General features: G+C 43.5%; 1 pseudogene; it reads right to left on the bottom strand.

The window, feature by feature from the left end:
- Nucleotides 1-2,288: 2,288 nt before the first annotated feature.
- Nucleotides 2,289-20,930, bottom strand: part of LOC148541859 (uncharacterized) — a 32,860-nt pseudogene continuing 14,218 nt past the window's right edge.

The following is a 20,930-nucleotide window of genomic DNA, read 5'->3' as shown; positions in this document are numbered from 1 at the left end:
AACCACACTGCAATTATTTCAAGAAGGGGTATCCAGGTTTGGTCTTCCATCACAAGTAAGAGGAGACATGGGTGTTGAAAATGTTAACATAGCACGTTACATGATTTAACAGAAGATTACCTAACAGGGGAAGCTTCATAACTGGAAAGAGTGTTCACAATCAATGTATTGAACGCTTATGGGCAGAATTAAACAGAGTTGTTATCTATTACTTTAAAGATTTATTTTCAGGGATGGAGCAAAGAGGAATACTTAATACTAACAATGAGTGCCATGTATTTGCTTTGCATTATGTATATCTGAGAAGAATTAACAGTGCAGTTACAGAGTTTGTACAACAATGGAATAATCACCCCATGAGTACTGAACGATATCATTCCCCAATGCAGTTATGGACTACTGGAATGCTTCATAGTCCTATGTATGACACAAATGTAAACATTGCTGATTATGGCATAGATAACTATGGCTCTATAGCCACAATTGAAACCAATAATAATGTGGTTGTTCCAGATAATATCATTAGCTTAGATGTTAATGAGATGACAAATCTTTGTCTTCAAATTGATCCCACAATAAATGATTTTAACCATGGAGTAGAACATTTTAAAAGTACCATTGATTATCTGGAACAGCTAAATATTTTGTAGTAAAGTTAATGACTATTTATCTAAAGATTGTAAGCAGGGCCTTTCAACCTCTGTGACTGTATGTTCTTACACATGTTTCGTAACTTTTGTCTCCAGTTGTAAAGCACATCAAAATTTTCTGCGTTACATAATAAACTGTCAATAAATTAATATACACTAATTCTGCACTCTCCTTTATTCATTCATCTGTATATTAACACTGTAATTGAAATTATTAAAGTAGAGCATGAGACAGTATTAAGTTAGGGGTTTGTACTTGGTGGGGTCTCCATTATTTAGATATTGTTACAGCCCTATGTTCACTTTTATATAGGTGGATTCTCATTAGCAGTTATGGGCTCTGCCCTGCAGCCTGTCTTCAGCACACTTTAACAAGATAATGACTGTTGATTGCACATGGAGGTATACAATCAACAGTCATTACCTTGTTAAGTATCTTTTAACAGGTAAGGAAATATGCTCAACCCCTACAGACTGGAGAGACTGTAGGGGTTGAACATATTTCCTTATCTGGATTCCCTCAGACTCAAGGTTTCTTTGTTCTTAAGTCTTTGGAAACTGGTTTCCTTGATGCACCATGTTGTTAACGAGCATTACTGGATTGTCAACCACAAAATATCGTACCTGGTCACTGAAAATAGCCTCCAATTATTGTGTACAATTAACTGTATATTATGCTAAATATGTGAATGGAATCCCATAAAGAGCACATTACTGTACATCTATTCCAACGGTTCTCAAACTCGTTCCTCAGGCCCCACACAGTTCACATTGTACTGTTCATCCATTATGGGAAAATGTATCACCAATTGTACATTTTAAAACTCCACATGGCGAACTGTAAAACATGAACTGTGTGGGGTCCCTGATGAGTTAAAAAACCTGTGATCTATTCCTTGATACTGGCCAAGTATACCACTCAAACATCTTCATGTGCAAAGGGTCTCCTACTCATGCTTTAATTAGAATCATGTCAGAAACAGTTTCTATGTGCTATAACAGTTCATTCATTTATTTTAAACGAACTGTTGCACACTGGTTACATGTAGGACTGGAGGTGTTTTTACTCAAATTGAAAGACTAATTTTGTTATTTTTTTTTATTGAAGCACAAACATTAACATCTCCTAAACAGCAAAGTAGAATTGTATGACATGCTGAGAGTGAAATTACAATTTTCAAAATAGAACTTAAAAAAATTGTATATGATCAATATAAAGATAGTCACTGTAATAGATACAAATTAAAAATCCATAGGGATTGTTTGCATAATATACAGTATAAATGTTTAAAACGATGGTTAGCACAGATAAAATTACACAATTTCAGTTCAACAATGGGTCAAATGGGCAATGAAAGATATGGTTAATGACCAGCAGGAGCATGCATCACTGGTCGTTGATGGCATACACACTGGCCGATATTGTGAACAATTAAGATATAGTTATCGTTCAAAATAATAGCAAGTGTGTACGTGGCTTAGAGTTGATTATATGGAACTTTAACTCTCTCCTATTTATCACTTTTCAAGGCATAGTGGATCTTCCCATATATCTGTAACAAAACATATTTTAAGTTAACTTTAAAACAGGGTATAAACTACCATTTCCCTTACAAACATTTTTACCTTCCAAACTAACTAAGGATGACCAAATCCAGGTAAATTTTGGATTCCAAAATCCAAATTTGTCTTAAATTCGTTATAACTTCTGTAAAAGGGGAGTCTTAGAACATTTCCACAAGTGTTAGCCTCTGGAAATTTGGAATGTTCATCCAGAAATTCAATAGATGGTTGTGGGTCAAGCCCAATTGGTGGAATTTGGTTGGCTCCTGTCACAAACAATAGAATATCATAAAGGTGGGTGCTGCATTCTTTCTCTGAAAAAGATAAAGGAACAAGCAAATGTTTAAAAAAACTAAACACCTTTCTGTTATTGACAATTGTACTAGTCTGTCATAAATATATATGTTTTTTACACTCTCACCCGCATTCAGTTACAAAATAATTAATTTGCCATCACCCAACATGTAATAGCACATTCTTAATATATCAGTTTTATGCCAATGTGTCCAAAGGTAAATTGGCAAATTTAAAGAAAGAATAGCATCCCACCGGTCTGCGATCAGGGCTGCCTTGGATACTGGTTAAAGCAACCAACCTGAAGCTTGCCACTTTCTACAAGTGGGGCACAATTTGCCTATGCCACAGGTTCTCAAACTCAGTCCTTAGGATCCCAAACAGTGCATGTTTTCCAAATAATTGGCTCCATCTGTGGATCTTTTAAAATGTGTCAGTGAGTAATGAATACACATGTGCACCTGCTGGGTGACCTGGAAAATGTGACCTGTGTGGTGTCCCGAGGCCTGAATTTAAGAACCTCTGGTCTAGTGTAAGAGATATTGTATGATCAAACAGGTGCATGTCACCATGCAGAGGTGATAGTTCAATAAAGTTATTGCAGGATGAGGCCCGGTGGATTAATGTTTTAAATGTTATTAACATTAATGGACTTAAAAAATATTTACCCTTTGCAGCTTTGGCCACTTAAATTATATTCTAGATTTTTTTCAGGAAAATTAGTCTTATATATGCATAATATATATGTTATGCTATTAATATATACCATTTTAATTATGGAATTCAATTCAGCGCAAATTGAATAGTGCTGTAAGGGAGATCTCGTAGCTATCCAATTCAGCGTGCTTTTATGTAGGAGAATGCAGATTCTCTCGACTTAACATGGTGTTTAGGCATGAGAACCGGCACTCTCTGACTAAAGTGCTGGGTGTGTGGCTGTTAGCGCCGTGCTAAGCTAGATAACAGCTGAATGTTCGGCCCTTTTGATGTATTTCTCCTTGCATCCCCAGGGGGGTGCGAGAAGAAATACTTAACCTGTCTAAACACTGGTGTATTGAATAGCTTCGGGAGCTCCCTCCTGCAGCCATTCACAATCGCGTTGAGTTGAATTCCCCCCCAAAGTGAGTAGGCATTATAATTTGTGTTACTGTGTGACAAAGCTTTTGCGATGCATTGTACTGCAGTTTTTGACATTTCATTTCATTCATTTATTGTACTCTTTCAAGTTAAGGTGTTATGTCAATTTCCTTAGGAATGGGGTAGACACAGTGAGTCAGGCACTTAGTAACTGATGTCATGTTCTTGTGTCTCTGGATGGGTTTTGGGTCACATTCCGGTCTTCGTACTGCACGTGGGTGGTTCTCTTTGGGAATATTAGGTAAGAATTCTCTATGTTTTCTCTTATATTCAGAAAGCAGTCCTAAATAAAAGAGGAATGAAATGTTGAAATCTAACATTGGCACTTATCATTGATTATTACCTGAGTTCTGCACTTCTGTGGATGTTGTACAATATCTCAGTGAAGGTTCCGTGAACAGCATTGTTGCTTTGGGAATCCCAACAGCCAGCATATTGATTGTAATTATGCTGTTCTTGGTTACAGTTAAGCCATGTGGGTGCAGTGTTTTGATGTTAGGTTTAGGCACTAGAGGCTTTGTGTTAGGCTGGGAAGGGGGGGGTGGATATGGTGAGGGCGCAAGGAGGATGGTAAGGCACTAACAAGCATGGTTTAGGGCTATGCACTAAAGAAGAGGTTTAAATGTAAGCAATAACTGGGTAGGGTTAGCTTTGGACACTACAGCAAAGGTTAAGGGTTAGGCTGCAGTGGTGGGAGGGTTATGGAGCATACACACTAGACGATATGCTCCCTGAGCAATATAGTCTTGTGTGTTCCCAGCAGGGTGTCGTTCTTGACATTGAGCACAGCCGCTGAACAATATCATTAACGATATCATTCAGCACTGGGCTCTCTCCCCCATTCCTCAACATGCAGCAACCTGACAATATTGTCAGGTTGGCCTGCATGTTTGCCCGATGATCGATAAAGATGAACGACCTGCGGGAGCACGTTGGTTGTTCGTTGTTATCATTCATCGTTTAGGTGAAAAAATGGGTGATAAAGTCCATTATCATTATCATACAGTCATCCACTTTAATCGCCCAGTGTGTATGCACCTTTAGAGTTAGGCATCATGTAGGAAGGCTTAGGGGGAAGAGTGCTATTATACTTATCCAATGGTTGTTGGGATCCTGAGCATCAGATTGCTAATGTCTATGTTCTGACCGCTGGCATCCCGAATGCCTTCCATACGTATGTATTCCATGTAGATAGATTGATAGATAGATAAATATAGATATGCATTGATAAGTATTAACAATCTAGAGCTTACTTCATGTAATATATGAACCTTCACAATCCAGAAGAAAATCTCACCAATAGCCAATAGTTCGCTCTTCTAAAAATCTGGCATTGCTACCTACTGCACTATATGATACTTTAAAGAGAGCAAACATATCATCTGCATTCATCACATCCCTCGTCCAGATGAATGCCTTTTTAAATAACTCTGGATGTTCTGTCATTGCATTGAGGACACCTAATGTCTTTAGTCCCTCTTTAAATCTAAAATGAATACATTTATGCAATAATAGCTTAGCCATTAATATTTTTTGAAAAAAAAAATACCTACATATTATGAGTGAGCCATACTGCTTACAACTGTAATAGCCACATTATTCCATTATCCAAAAACAGGCTCAGGCAGTCAGGGGTTGATGTCATGGCAGGGAAATACCACGGGATTTACTTGTTAACACATTAACCAATCTCAAAAGTGGTTACCCCAGGCCTTGAATTCCTTAGGAAAGGTTCCCCCTAATAAAGGAGTACCCCCTCCCTAGGAAAAGACCAAGACCTGTGGAAAAGCCAGGTACTATGCCCTCGGGCACTGGGCGTGGAGTTTGAACAGTCAAAATTAAAAATATTATTCTTTACATTGGGACTGCAGGTCCCAGCAAGCCTAACCAAGCATCCCGGCAATTATAGAATCACTAGCAATAAGTGCCACAATGTCTGGACTTGTATGGGCCGCTTGCACTTGTACTCTTGTATAATGAAATTGTTCAAAATAAAAAAAAGAATAACAAATTACAAAGTTTTTGTTAAAACTCTATTTTTGCAATTTCGCATTAGCGTTACATAAAAAAGTAAACCAACCACAATTATTCAATCTTAATTTTAATCACTATATTTAGTTTTGTTTAATTAAATCTACTAATACAGTAACAAATATAATTTTACAGATACTAATAAAAAATATTTTGCATCTATTTTATCTTTATAAATCATTATTGCATGCAAGGCAACTTGTAATGGTTTCTAATTAACAGTAAAATACACAATATAGTCATAATAAAACCACTTGAAAATTCCACGCACCTAAAAGAATGTTGCACTATTATTTATAATTTTTAGTCATTTTATTACCTTTCTTGAGAAAGCATTGTTCTACCCCGTAAATACAAATGCAAGTAGTCTTGCACTATTTGGTGTTTAACTTCAACTGTCTTAATTACACGGAGACAGCCTGCAAGGTTAAGGAACATGCAGTTTTCATATACCACCTCTTGAAGAATGTCAACTGAGGTTGCATTGATTATCTGAAATTCAACAAAACAAAAAAGGTGATAAATTTATAGCTCAACATGACACTACTAATGGTAGATAAGTAAATTAGTAATTGTTATGTGTGTGTTAAAATAAAATAGAACACACACCTAATTAACTAGAAGAAAATTGCAAAAATTAAACCTAAGATTTTTACCTTCTGCATAATTTATTTTCCTTCCACATCTCCTAGACTTTGTAATCCGAGTGGAGTATTTTCCCAACCACAGGTCAGGGTGTTGTATAACACAGGTGAGAGAAAGTTTAGAGCTGGCCCACCGTGCACTAATGACACTGCAATGGCTACCCCAGCCAGAAAATATTCATCATTCCGCAAAGCTGTAGAAAAACATTTACATAAATTTTTTAAAAAAGATTGACAGTTAAACTGTGCAATACAAGTTGGGAATACTAATAAAACACAGCCATTACCTCAATATAAAACTGTAATAACTATCTAAATAAAAGTATAGTTATTAGAAGCCCACATCAGATTTACGCAGCAGGAAAACTAGCAGCAATGTAGCTTGTGCATTGCACAGGGTCACATCACCCTTTCCCTGTAAGTCACCCGCTGTCTAACTTTCACCCTTTCCCTGTCCTTCACCCACTGTATATACCTTTTACCCTCTCCATGTCAACCTTTGCCTATCCCTGTCACCTTCTGCCTGTCTAAGTCATGTTCTCCTTTTTGCCACAACTCTCCCTTTCCCTGCCACCCTTTGCCTCTTATGGTCACCCACTACTGTGTTGCCTATTGCGAACTTGGGGTGGGACAGAGGAGTGGGGCCCAATGCATAATTTTGAACCTGTGCCCAACACTACAAATTTACTCCACTGGATCTATGACTACACCAGTTTAAATATCATATTGTGCTTGGTGCAGCAAATGCACATGCAAAGAATTTATATTGTGTACACCATATCTATAGTCCCTTGAGTAGGATTTCTGGATAGATAGTGCAGTACTTTCCACATGTGCTCTGGGAGCATGCTACAAATGACCCGAGACCCTCTTCACAAAATAAATGCTGTGCCCTTGAGCACCTCTATTCATTACTTATGCTACCAAGGCTGCACCCAGGTGTCACCCTTGGATGAAGTGACACCAGAATGCCAGCTCCTTTGCAGTGGCAGGAGATAAGTGTTGCAGTGTGATAGGAGCCTGGTGCTGCAGAAGAATGTTATATAAGAGGAGCCAAGAGTGCAGACTGCCCAGCCTTTGGGGACAGTCCAGCATCTCCAGTGATGCCGGGTTGCCCCCATAGTGATGTTATTGAAATCCACAGTAAGGTCACGGCCCCTTTATTTAGGCCATGCCCCCATTTTGGCAAGATGTGCCTCCGGTGAGTTGGGGGTATCCAGAGTGTGCACTGGGTGTCACCAGACCAAGTTCCACCTCTGCTGCCTATGGCTTTGATAGCAGGATAGTGTCTGAAAAGTAGGACTGACCTACTACCAGTAGGGGCAGATTATGAAGAAAAATGTCCTTTGTCAGTCAGTTCTACCAGCCCACATTATGTTCAAGTATAAAGCATTTAATTAAAAAAATAGCCCTATACCAAAGCAAGTATCCAATGGAAAAAATATAGGGCCTGATTCAGAGCCGTTCGCTATTTGCGGTCGTTCGTTCAAAAACAAGGGGTGGCTATTCAAATGGTCAGTTCGCAAATTGCAGTCTGTTCACACCTCTAAGTCTGAATGAGCGAGCAAAACATACGCTCGTTTATTTGTTAAAAACGCCCCCTGGCCGCACGCACCATACGTCATGTCCGCTATTTATTAGATTAATCGAGTACATCGACCAGCGTATGAACTGCTCGCTATTCTTGTGGTTGGTTTTTGCTACCACAATCTTGCGAGCAGTTCTGGCTATAAAATAACCCAGTGACGTGGTCAATGACGCTGCTGTATTAATTATGCACACCCATAAAACGCCCGTTTTGACCTTTAAGCACGCCTGCGTTCGGATCTCCACTCCCCATTTTCAAGCACCTTCCCCTGTTACCACCCACATACGCCTCATTCTGTCACTCAAAATAGCAGGCATTCGCTATATTGCGAGCACATGAATTTCGGCCGCACTGACTGGTTCGCGCATGCGTATAACGATCCGTACGCATGTGCAGATGTGCGAACATCGCTCGGAACGAGCGTACTGCCGCTAGCGAGTGGCTCTGAATGAGGGCCATAATACCTTCAGCATCACAAGACAATGTCTTTGAAATATCTGGTCCTTCACATAATTTGCTGCTTTGCATGAACTGTAACAGAAGTCTCATAAATTCCCTGGCGGACCCCCTAAGTCTACAGCTCCTTCTGCATTACCAAATGAAACAGTGAAAACAACAGAAATGCGATTTTCAGGCCTGAATGTTTTTTCTCCTTAATCCACGGCATGCTCCATCCCAAACTTCTCTGCGGTTTATGTTGAACTTTGAAATACTTTCAGTCTCAATCTGTACTGCCAGATTTAACAGAACATCCTTCAAAGTAAAATCACTAAAACATAAAACAGAGACAAATCTTTTTTTAAAATAAGTTCAAATATTAATAGATTCAACATTCATAATTTAACATGCACCCATACTAGGGGTGTGCACCGGCCACTTTTCGTGTTTTGTGTTTTGGTTTTGGATCTGGATCTTTCTTTGTGTTTTGGATCTGGATTGGTTTTGCCAAAACCACCCTTCCGTGTTTTGAGTTCTGGGTTTTGTGTTTTGGATCTGTATTTTTTTTAAAAAAAGCTTAAAAACAGCTAAAATCACAGAATTTTTAGGTTTTTCTGCTTCTATGCTATTATTAACCTCAATAACCTTAATTTCCACTCATTTCCAGTCTATTCTGAACACCTCACACCTCACAATAGTGTTTTTATGTCCAAAAGGTTGCACCGAGGTAGCTGGATGACTATGCTAAGCGACACGAGTGGGCGGCACAAACACGTGGCCCATCTAGGTGTGATACTGCAGTGGCAGACAGGATGGCAGTTTGAAAAACTAGGCCCCAAACTGTACATAATGCTAAGAAAAAAAAGAGGTGCTAGATTGAATTGTCCTTGGGCCCTCCGACCCACCCTTATGTTGTATAAACAGGACATGCACACTTTAACAAACCAATCATTTCAGCACCAGGGTTTGCCACACGACTGTGGCTGAAATGATTGGTTCGTTTGGGCCCCCACAAAACAAGCTGGCAATTAATCTGTCCCTGCACAAACTGGCTCTACGGAGGCAAGATGTCATCCTCATCCTCCTCATCCACGGATTCCTCACCCTCTTCAGTGTGTACATCCTCATCCTCACAAAGTATTAACTCGTCCCCACTTGAATCCACCACAGGTCCCTCTGTACGTTCTGGAGGCTGGTCTCCCTGGAAGAGCTGATAATTCATTTTGATGAACATCATCTTCTCCACATTCTGTGGAAGCAACCTCCTACGCCTTTCGCTGACAAGGTTCCCGGCTGCACTAAACACTCTTTCGGAGTACACACTGGAGGGGGGGCAACTCAGGTAAAATAGAGCCAGTTTGTACAGGGGCCTCCAAATTGCCTCTTTTTCCTGCCAGTACAGGTATGGACTGTCTGACATGCCTACTTGGATGCTGTCACCGATGTAATCCTCCACCATTCTGTCAATGGTGACAGTATCATATGCAGTGACAGTAGACATGTCATAAATTGTTGCCAGGTCCTTCAGTCCGGACCAGATGTCCAAACTTGGTCCTGCCTACCCTGCATCACCGCCAGCGGGTTGCTTAGGATGCCTAAGTTTTTTCCTGGCAGCCCCAGTTGCGGGAGAAAATGAAGAAGGAGCTGTTGACGTGTCACATTCCGCTTCAGCTGACAGTGTGTTCACCAGCAGGTCTTTGCACCTCTGCAGGCTTGTGTCAGCTGGAAAGAGAGACACCACATAGGCTTTAAACCTAGGATCGAGCAAGGAGGCCAAAATGTAGTGGTCTGATTTCAACAGATTGACCACCCTGGAATCCTGGCAAAGCGAATGAAGGGCTTCATCCACAAGTCCCACATGCCGAGCGGAATCGCTCCGTCTTAGCTCCTCCTTCACTTTCTCCAGCTGCTTCTGCAAAAGCCTGATGAGGGGAATGACCTGACTCAAGCTGGCAGTGTCTGAACTGACTTCACGTGTGGCAAGTTCGAAAGGCTGGAGAACCTTGCACAACACGGAAATCATTCTCCACTGCGCTTGAGTCAGGTGCATACCCCCTCCTTTGCCTATGTCATAGGTGGATGTATAGGCTTGAATGGCCTTTTGCTGCTCCTCCATCCTCTGAAGCATATAGAGGGTTGAGTTCCACCGCGTCACAACCTCTTGCTTCAGGTGATGGCGGGGCAGGTTCAAGAGTGTTTGCTGGCGCTCCAGTCTTTGGCACGCAGTCGCTGAATGGCAAAAGTGGCCAGAAATTTTTCGGGCCACGCAAAGCGTCACCTGCATGCCCCTGTCGCTTTTCAGAAAATTCTGCACCACCAAGTTTATTGTGTGAGCAAAACATGGGACATGCTGGAATTTGCCCAGATGTAATGCCCGCACAATATTGGTGGCGTTGTCAGATATCACAAATCCCCAGGAGAGTCTAAGTGGGGTAAGCCACTGGGCAATGATTTCCCTCAGTTTCTCTAAGAGGTTGTCGGCGGTGTGCCTCTTACTGAAACCGGTGATACACAGCGTAGCCTGCATTGGAATGAGCTGGTGTTTCTGAGATGCTGCTGCTGGTGACGCTGCTGCTGTTGCTGCGTAAGGTGATACATCTACCCTGTGGGCTGTCACAGTCATATAGTCCTTAGTCTGCCCTGTTCCACTTGTCCACATGTCCGTGGTTAAGTGGACATTGGGTACAACGGCATTTTTCAAGACACTGAGGACACTTTTTCTGACGTTTCTGTACAGTCATGGTATCGCCTGCCTAGTGAAGTGGAATCTAGACGGGATTTGGAACTGGGGACACACTACCTCCATCAATTGTCTAAATCCCACTGCACTAATGGCAGATACCGGACGCACGTCTAACACCAACATAGCAGTCAAGGCCTCAGTTATACGTTTTGCTTCAGGATGACTGCTGTCGTACTTCATCCTCCTCGCTAAGGACTGTTGGAGGGTCAATTGTTTAGTAAAAGTAGTGGTGTTCCTACTTCCTCTCTGGGATGATGAACGACTCCCAGCAGCAGCAACAGCAGCAGCGGCAGCAGGATGCATAGCAATGCAGGATCCTCCGGAGGAATCCGGGATAGGAGAGTCAGTCATGCCAGTGACATGGCCTGCAGGACTACTTCCGATCCTGACTAAGGAGGAAATTGATGAGGAGGGAGTTGACGGTGTGGTTTGCAGGCACTTGGATACAACAGGACAACGGGACTTAGGTGTCCCTTGACTGCTTACGGTCTTAGCCAAAGTATCTGAACTTGACAGTAACTTAATATGAACGTGCTGCAGGTGCCGTATAAGGGAGGATATTCCTAGGTGGTTAACGTCCCTACCCCTACTTATTCCACCTTTACATAAGGTACATATGGCAAGACAGTTGTTGTCCGGATTTGGATAGAAATATTGCAAGACCAAAGAGGTGGAATGTTTGGTCTTCTGCCCAGGCATGACCGTGATGGGCTTTTTCATCCCACAGACAACAACTGTCTCCCTCGGAGCCTGATTTAAACAAACCACATCACCATCAGAATCCTCCTCACCAATTTCCTCCTCAGCGCCAGCTACACCAGTATCCTCATCCTGTTGTACTTCAACAGTGACATCTTCAATTTGCATATCAGCAAGTGAACTGTGGCTGCTCCTTTCAGCACTTGCAGGGGGCGTGCAAATGGTGGAAAGAGCCACCTCTTCCCGTCCAGTGCTGGGAAGGTCAGGCATCGCAACCACCACCACACTTGGACTCTCCTTGGGGATTTGTGATATCTTCTTAGAAAGCACAGTTCTTCGCTGTGCTTTTGCCAGCTTAACTCTTGATTTTTTTAGTGGGAGGAGGACTTCCATCGTCATGTGAAACTGAACCGCTAGTCATGAACATACTAGGGATCGACCTTAGCCGTTCATTGCCACTCCGTGTCATAAATGGCATATTGGCAAGTTTACATTTCTCTTCAGCTGATTTAAATGTTTTTTTCAAAGTCATTTTCCTGAACTTTGTCATTTGGGATTGTATGTGCCCTCTATTATGACATTGGGCATCGGCCTTGGCAGACGACGTTGATGGCATGTTATCGTCTATGTCATGACTAGTGGCAGCAGCTTCAGCACTAGGAAGAAGTGGTTCTTGATCTTTCTCTATTTTATTTTTATCGGAGAAAGTTTGGTCCTCCATTTATGTTATATCGATTTGATATATACGTGCGGGTAAACACAGAAAATATTTTTTTATTTTTGCTGGAGAGTAGTGCACTTTGTGGGTTACACCAGCCTTTAAGAAATGAGCCAGCCGGCTCTTTACTTATGGGACACAGGCGCACGCTTGGCACTGCTCCTTTGTTGATGCACGTGCCGCTACTGCGCACACAATTCACAAACACAGAAAATATATATTTTTTTGGTTTGGAGTGTACTTTGGGGTTTACAGCACCCTTTAACGGTCAAGCCAGCCGGCTCTTTACTTATGACATAGGCGCACGCTTGGCACTACTTTGTTGATGCACGTGCAGCTACTGCGCACACAATTCACAAACACAGAAAATATATATTTTTTTGGGATTGGAGTGTACTTTGGGGGTTACAGCACCCTTTAACAGTCAAGCCAGCCGGCCCTTTACTTATGACACAGGCGCACGCTTGACACTACTTTGTTGATGCACGTGCGGCAACTGCGCACACAATTCACAAACACAGAAAATATTTTATTTTTGGTTTGGACTGGAGTGTACTTTGGGGATTACAGCACCCTTTAACGGTCAAGCCAGCTGGCCCTTTACTTATGACACAGGTGCACGCTTGGCACTACTTTGTTGATGCACGTGTGGCAACTGCGCACACAATTCACAAACACAGAAAATAATTTTTTTTTGGTTTGGACTGGAGTGTACTTTGGGGGTTACAGCACCCTTTAATGGTCAAGCCAGCCGGCCCATTACTTATGACACAGGCGCACGCTTGGCACTACTTTGTTGCTGCACGTGCGGCTACTGCGCACACAATTCACAAACATAGAAAATATTTTTTTTTTGGTTTGGACTGGAGTGTACTTTGGGGGTTACAGCACCCTTTAATGGTCAAGCCAGCCGGCCCTTTACTTATGACACAGGCACACGCTTGGCACTACTTTGTTGATGCACGTGCGGCTTCTGCGCACACAATTCACAAAAACAGAAAATAATTTTTTTTTTGGTTTTGACTGGAGTGTACTTTGGGGGATACAGCACCCTTTAATGGTCAAGCCAGCCGGCCCTTTACTTATGAAACAGGCGCATGCTTGGCACTACTTTGTTGATGCACGTGCGGCTAATGCGCACACAATTCACAAACACAGAAAATATATATTTTATTGGTTTGGAGTGTACTTTGGAGGTTACAGCACCCTTTGACGGTCAAGCCAGCCAGCCCTTTACTTATGACACAGGCGCACGCTTGGCACTACTTTGTTGATGCACGTGCGGCTACTGCGCACACAATTCACAAACACAGAAAAAAATTTTTTTTTGGTTTGGGCAGGAGTGCACTTTGGGGGTTACAGCACCCTTTAATGGTCAAGCCAGCCGGCCCTTTACTGATGACACAGGCGCACGCTTGGCACTACTTTGTTGATGCACGTGTGGCTATTGCGCACACAATTCACAAACACAGAAAATATTTTTTTTTTTGGTTTGGACTGGAGTGTACTTTGGGTGTTACAGCACCCTTTATTGGTCAAGCCAGCCGGCCCTTTACTTATGACACAGGCGCACGCTTGGCACTACTTTGTTGATGCACGTGCGGCTACTGCGCACACAATTCACAAACACAGAAAATATTTTTTTTTTGGTTTGGACTGGAGTTTACTTTGGGGGTTACAGCACCCTTTAATGGTCAAGCCAGCTGGCCCTTTACTTATGACACAGGCGCACGCTTGGCACTACTTTGTTGATGCACGTGCGGCTACTGCGCACACAATTCACAAACACAGAAAATAATTTTTTTTTTGGTTTTGACTGGAGTGTACTTTGAGGGATACAGCACCCTTTAATGGTCAAGCCAGCCGGCCCTTTACTTATGACACAGGCGCACGCTTGGCACTACTTTGTTGATGCACATGCGGCTACTGCGCACACAATTCACAAACACAGAAAATATATATTTTTTTGGTTTGGAGTGTACTATGGGGGTTACAGCACCCTTTAAGGGTCAAGCCAGCTGGCCCTTTACTTATGACACAGATGCACGTGCGGCTACTGTGCACACAATTCACAAACACAGAAAATATATATTTTTTTGGTTTGGACTGGAGTTTACTTTGGGGGTTACAGCACCCTTTAACGGTCAAGCCAGCCGGCCCTTTACTTATGACACAGGCACACGCTTGGCACTACTTTGTTGATGCACGTGCGGCTACTGCGCACACAATTCACAAACACAGAAAATGATTTTTTTTTTGGTTTGGACTGGAGTGTACTTTGGGGGTTACAGCACCCTGTAACAGTCAAACCAGCCGGCCCTTTACTTATGAAACAGGCGCACGCTTGGCACTACTTTGTTGATGCACGTGCGGCTACTGCGCACACAATTCACAAACACAGAAAATATTTTTTTTTTGGTTTGGACTGGAGTGTACTTTGGGGGTTACAGCACCCTTTAACAGTCAAGCCAGCTGGCCCTTTACTTATGACACAGGCGCACGCTTGGCACTACTTTGTTGATGCACATGTGGCTACTGCGCACACAATTCACAAACACAGAAAATATATATTTTTTTGGTTTGGAGTGTACTTTGGGGGTTACAGCACCCTTTAATGGTCAAGCCAGCCGGCCCTTTACTTATGACACATGCGCACACTTGGCACTACTTTGTTGATGCACATGCGGCTACTGCGCACAGAATTCACAAACACAGAAAATATATATATTTTTGGTTTGGAGTGTACTTTGGGGGTTACAGCACCCTTTAAGGGTCAAGCCAGCCGGCCCTTTACTTATGACACCGGAACACGCTTGGCACTACTTTGTTGATGCACGTGCGGCTACTGCGCACACAATTCACAAACACAGAAAATGATTTTTTTTTTGGTTTGGACTGGAGTGTACTTTGGGGGTTACAGCACCCTTTAACAGTCAAGCCAGCCGGCCCTTTACTTATGACACAGGCGCACGCTTGTCACTACTTTGTTGATGCACGTGTGGCTACTGCGCACACAATTCACAAACACACAAAAATATAATTTTTTTAGCACTTGGGGGGAGCACCCCTGATGGACAGAGCACCCCCTGGACAACACTACAGCACCCCTTTAGGACTGGGACACTGCACAAGACTTTGGAGTGGACACTGCCCCTATGGAGAACTGACTGCACAACACAGTCCAGCCAGCCCCTATGGACTTTGAAGTAGTGGACACAGCCCCTCTTAACAACAGCAGCACAGCACAACACAGCCAGCCCCTATGGACTTTGAAGTAGTGGACAACAGCAGCACAGCACAGCACAACACTACTCTGCTCTACACTACACTACACTACACAGCCCAGCCAGCCTAACTCCCACCCTCCCTCTTCACTGTCCACAGCCGAGTGAAAAAATGGTGCCGATGCGGGTACCTTATATAGGTTCCAAAACCCGCGAGACTCGAAAGGCAGGATGATGACGTTTTGCCTCGATTTCAGATCCGAGTCAGGCGGGAAAAGTCGAGCCTGACTCGGATCTGCCTCGGATCGGGGGGGCTCGGTGGGGTTCGGATTTCAGAAATCCAAACACGCTCACCCCTAACCCATACAGATATTTCATTAATGTGAAATACTATCTATCCACACACAAGCACATACAGAAGTGCCTAGCTTCATCATAGACATCGTGCCAATGCAATTGCAAAAAGTGTGCTATTGAATGTACATGCAGTTGCGATCATATCCTTGCTGAATAGAAAATGCTTGTAGCATACCCTCCCATGACTTAGCATCTGCCCTGGAATACTCACCAAATGCGATGCATGGCCACATATCTCTGGAAATATTAGGCTATGTCTACCTGATATACTATACTGCTACTGTGATGCTGTAAGTCTGGAGAAAGGTCATTCTAACTGACATGAATTTCACCTTATAAAAGAACATAATGGGGTCAATCCAATTGTATGTGATGTACTCACGAATGTGAGCAGAACTAAGCGAAGGGTGCGAGGTGCTTTGCCATTACCGGTGTTTTTACATTGTAGCATTGACAACTCACACTCTTCGCATGGAATAGGATTGACCCCAATTTATCAAAAGTCAGGGGAGTGTGCACTTTATATAAATATACACAAACATTCTGCCCTCTGAATGTGTAGCGCTGTAAACTGTTAATGTGATAAATCACATACCAAAATGACACGTTGGTCGTTTTGCTATGCAATTTATCACATTAAAAGTCTATTTTGAAGTCACCGTGTGATGATGCTCATATATATATATTAGGGGTGAGCGGGTTCGGATTTCTGAAAACCGAACCCCCCCGAGCCCCCCCGATCCGAGGCAGATCCGAGTCAGGCTCGACTTTTTCCGCCTGACTCGGATTCTGAAATCGAGGCAAAACGTCATCATCCCGCCTTCCGAGTCTCGCGGGTTTTGGGCGTCGGTGCCATTTTCTCACTCGGCTGTGGACAGTGAAGAGGGAGGGTGGGAGTTAGGGCTGGCTGGGCTGTGTAGTGTAGTGTAGTGTAGTGCAGAGTAGTGTTGTGCTGTGCTGCTGTTGTCCATAGGGGCTGTGTCCACTACTTCAAAGTCCATAGGGGCTGGCTGTGTTGTGCTGTGCTGCTGTAGTTAATAGGGGCTGTGTCCACTACTTCAAAGTCCATAGGGGCTGGCTGAACTGTGTTGTGCAGTCAGTTGTCCATAGGGGCTGTGTCCACTCCAAAGTCATGTGCAGTGTCCCAGTACTAAAGGGGTGTTGTAGTGTTGTCCAGTGGGTGCTCTGTCCATCAGGGGTGCTCGCTCTAAGTGCTAAAAAAAATAATTTTTTTGTGTTTGTGAATTGTGTGCGCAGTAGCCACACGTGCATCAACAAAGTAGTGCCAAGCGTGTGCCTGTGTCATAAGTAAAGGGCAGGCTGGCTTGACCGTTAAAGGGTGCTGTAAACCCCAAAGTACACTCCAAACCAAATAACAAAATATTTTCTGTATTTGTGAATTGTGTGCGCAGTAGCCGCACGTGCATCAACAAAGTAGTGCCAAGTGTGCGCCTGTGTCATAAGTAAAGGGCAGGCTGGCTTGACCGTTAAAGGGTGCTGTAAACCCCAAAGTACACTCCAAACCAAATAACAAAATATTTTTTCTGTATTTGTGAATTGTGTGCGCAGTAGCCGCACGTGCATCAACAAAGAAGTGCCAAGCGTGCGCCTGTGTCATAAGCAAAGGGCCGGCTGGCTTGACCATTAAAGGGTGCTGTAACCCCCAAAGTACACTCCAGTCCAAACCAAATAAAAAAATATTTTCTGTGTTTGTGAATTGTGTGCGCAGTAGCCACACGTGCATCAACAAAGTAGTGCCAAGCGTGTGCCTGTGTCATAAGTAAAGGGCCGGCTGGCTTGAAAGTTAAAGGGTGCTGTAACCCCCAAAGTACACTCCAAACCAAATAAAAAATATTTTCTGTGTTTGTGAATTGTGTGCGCAGTAGCCGCACGTGCATCAACAAAGTAGTGCCAAGCGTGCGCCTGTGTCTTAAGTAAAGGGCCGGCTGGCTTGAAAGTTAAAGGGTGCTGTAACCCCCAAAGTACACTCCAAACCAAATAAAAAAATATTTTCTGTGTTTGTGAATTGTGTGCGCAGTAGCCGCACGTGCATCAACAAAGTAGTGCCAAGTGTGCGCCTGTGTCATAAGAAAAGGTCCGGCTGGCTTGACCATTAAAGGGTGCTGTAACCCCCAAAGTACACTCCAAACCAAATAACAAAATATTTTTTCTGTGTTTGTGAATTGTGTGCGCAGTAGCCGCACGTGCATCAACAAAGTAGTGCCAAGCGTGCGCCTGTGTCATAAGTAAAGGGCCGGCTGGCTTGACCGTTAAAGGGTGCTGTAACCCCCAAAGTACACTCCAGTCCAAATAAAAAAATATTTTCTCTGTTTGTGAATTGAGTGCGCAGTAGCCGCACGTGCATCAACATAGTAGTGCCAAGCGTGCGCCTGTGTCATAAGTAAAGGGCCGGCTGGCTTGACCGTTAAAGGGTGCTGTAATCCCCAAAGTACACTCCAAACCAAATAAAAAAATATTTTCTGTGTTTGTGAATTGTGTGCGCAGTAGCCGCACGTGCATCAACAAAGGAGCAGCGCCAAGCATGCGCCTGTGTCCCATAAGTAATGGGCCGGCTGGCTCATTTCTTAAAGGGTGGTGTAACCCACAAAGTGCACTACTCTTCAGCAAAAATAAAAAAATATTTTCTGTTTGTGTGCGCCTTAGCCGCACGTATATATCAAATCGATATAACATAAATGGAAGACCAAACTTTCTCCGATAAAAATAAAATAGAGAAAGATCAAGAACCACTTCCTCCTAGTGCTGAAGCAGCTCCCACTAGTCATGACATAGACGATAACATGCCATCAACGTCGTCTGCCAAGGCCGATGCCCAATGTCATAGTAGAAGCCACATACAATTCCAAATGACAAAGTTCTGGAAAATGACCTTAAAAAAAACATTTAAATCATCTGAAGAGAAACGTAAACTTGCCAATATGCCATTTATGACATGGAGTGGCAAGGAACGGCTAAAGTCTTTCCCTATGACTAGTGTGTGTCATACTAGTATGACTGGAATGTTCATGACTAGTGATTCAGCTTCACATGACGATGGAAGCCCTCCTCCCGCTAAAAAAATCAAATGAGTTAAGCTGGCAAAAGCACAGCAAAGAACTGTGCGTTCTAAGAAGATATCACAAATCCCCAAGGAGAGTCCAAGTGTGGTGGTGTTTGCGATGCCTGACCTTCCTAGCACTGGACGGGAAGAGGTGGCTCTTTCCACCATTTGCACGCCCCCTGCATGTGCTGAAAGGAGCACCCACAGTCCACTTGCTGATATGCAAATTGAAGATGTCACTGTTGAAGTACAACAGGATGAGCATACTGGTGTAGCTGGCGCTGAGGAGGAAGTTGGCGAGGATGATTCTGATGGTGATGTGGTTTGTTTAAATCAGGCTCCAGGGGAGACAGTTGTTGTCCGTGCAATGAAAAAGCCCATCACGGTCAAGCATGGGCAGAAGACCAAACATTCCACCTCTTTGTTCTGGCAATATTTCTATCCAAATCCAGACAACAACTGTCTTGCCATATGTACCATATGTAAACGTGGAATAAGTAGGGGTAGGTATGTTAACCACCTAGGAACATCCTCCCTTATAAGGCACCTAAAGCGCGTTCATAATAAGTTACTGTCAAGTTCAGAAACTTTGGCTAAGACCATAAGCAGTCCAGGGACACCTAAATCCCATTGTCCTGATGTGTCCAAGCACCTGCAAACCACACCGTCAACTCCCTCCTCGTCAATTTCCTCCTTAGTCAGGATCGGAAGTAGTCCTGCAGGCCATGTCACTGGCATGACTGACTCTCCTATCCGGGATTCCTCCGGAGGTTTCTGCATTACTACGCCTCCTGCTGCCGCTGCTGCTGTTGCTGCTGCTGGGAGTCGTTCATCATCCCAGAGAGGAAGTAAGAACACCACTACTTTTACCAAACAATTGACCCTCCAACAGTCCTTTCAAGTACGACAGCAGTCATCCTGAAGCAAAACGTATAACTGAGGCCTTGACTGCTATGTTGGTGTTAGATGTGCATCCGGTATCTGCCATTAGTGCAGTGGGATTTAGACAATTGATGGAGGTAGTGTGTCCCCGGTTCCAAATCCCATCTAGATTCCACTTCATTAGGCAGGCGATACCGAAACTGTACAGAAACGTCAACAAAAGTGTCCTCAGTGTCCTGAAAAATGCCATTGTACCCAATGTCCACTTAACCACGGACATGTGGACAAGTGGAACAGGGCAGACTAAGGACTATATGACTGTAACAGCCCACTGGGTAGATGTATCACCTTACGCAGCAACAGCAGCAGCGTCACCAGTAGCAGCATCTCAGAAACGCCAGCTCGTTCCAAGGCAGGCTACGCTGTGTATCACCGGTTTCAGAAAGAGGCACACCGCCGACAACCACTTAGAGAAACTGAGGGAAATCATCGCCCAGTGGCTTACCCCACTTAGACTCTCCTGGGGATTTGTGATATCTGACAACGCCACCAATATTGTGCGGGCATTACATCTGGGCAAATTCCAGCACGTCCCATGTTTTGCTCACACAATAAACTTGGTGGTGCAGAATTTTCTGAAAAGCGACAGGGACGTGCAGGAGATGCTTTGGGTGGCTCGAAAAATTTCTGCCCACTTTCGCCATTCAGCGACTGTGTGCCGAAGACTGGAGCACCAGCAAACACTCTTGAACCTGCCCCGCCATCATCTGAAGCGAGAGGTTGTGACGCGGTGGAACTCAGCCCTCTATATGCTTCAGAGGATGGAGGAGCAGCAAAAGGCCATTCAAGCCTATACATCCACCTATGACATAGGCAAAGGAGGGGGTATGCACCTGACTCA

Source organism: Taudactylus pleione, unplaced genomic scaffold, assembly GCF_031769625.1.
Source record: "Taudactylus pleione unplaced genomic scaffold, aTauple2 ptg000016l, whole genome shotgun sequence".
Classification (NCBI taxonomy): domain Eukaryota; kingdom Metazoa; phylum Chordata; class Amphibia; order Anura; family Myobatrachidae; genus Taudactylus; species Taudactylus pleione.
The sequence above is the reverse complement of the archived record's forward strand: the minus strand, read 5'-3'. Positions and strand labels throughout refer to the sequence as shown.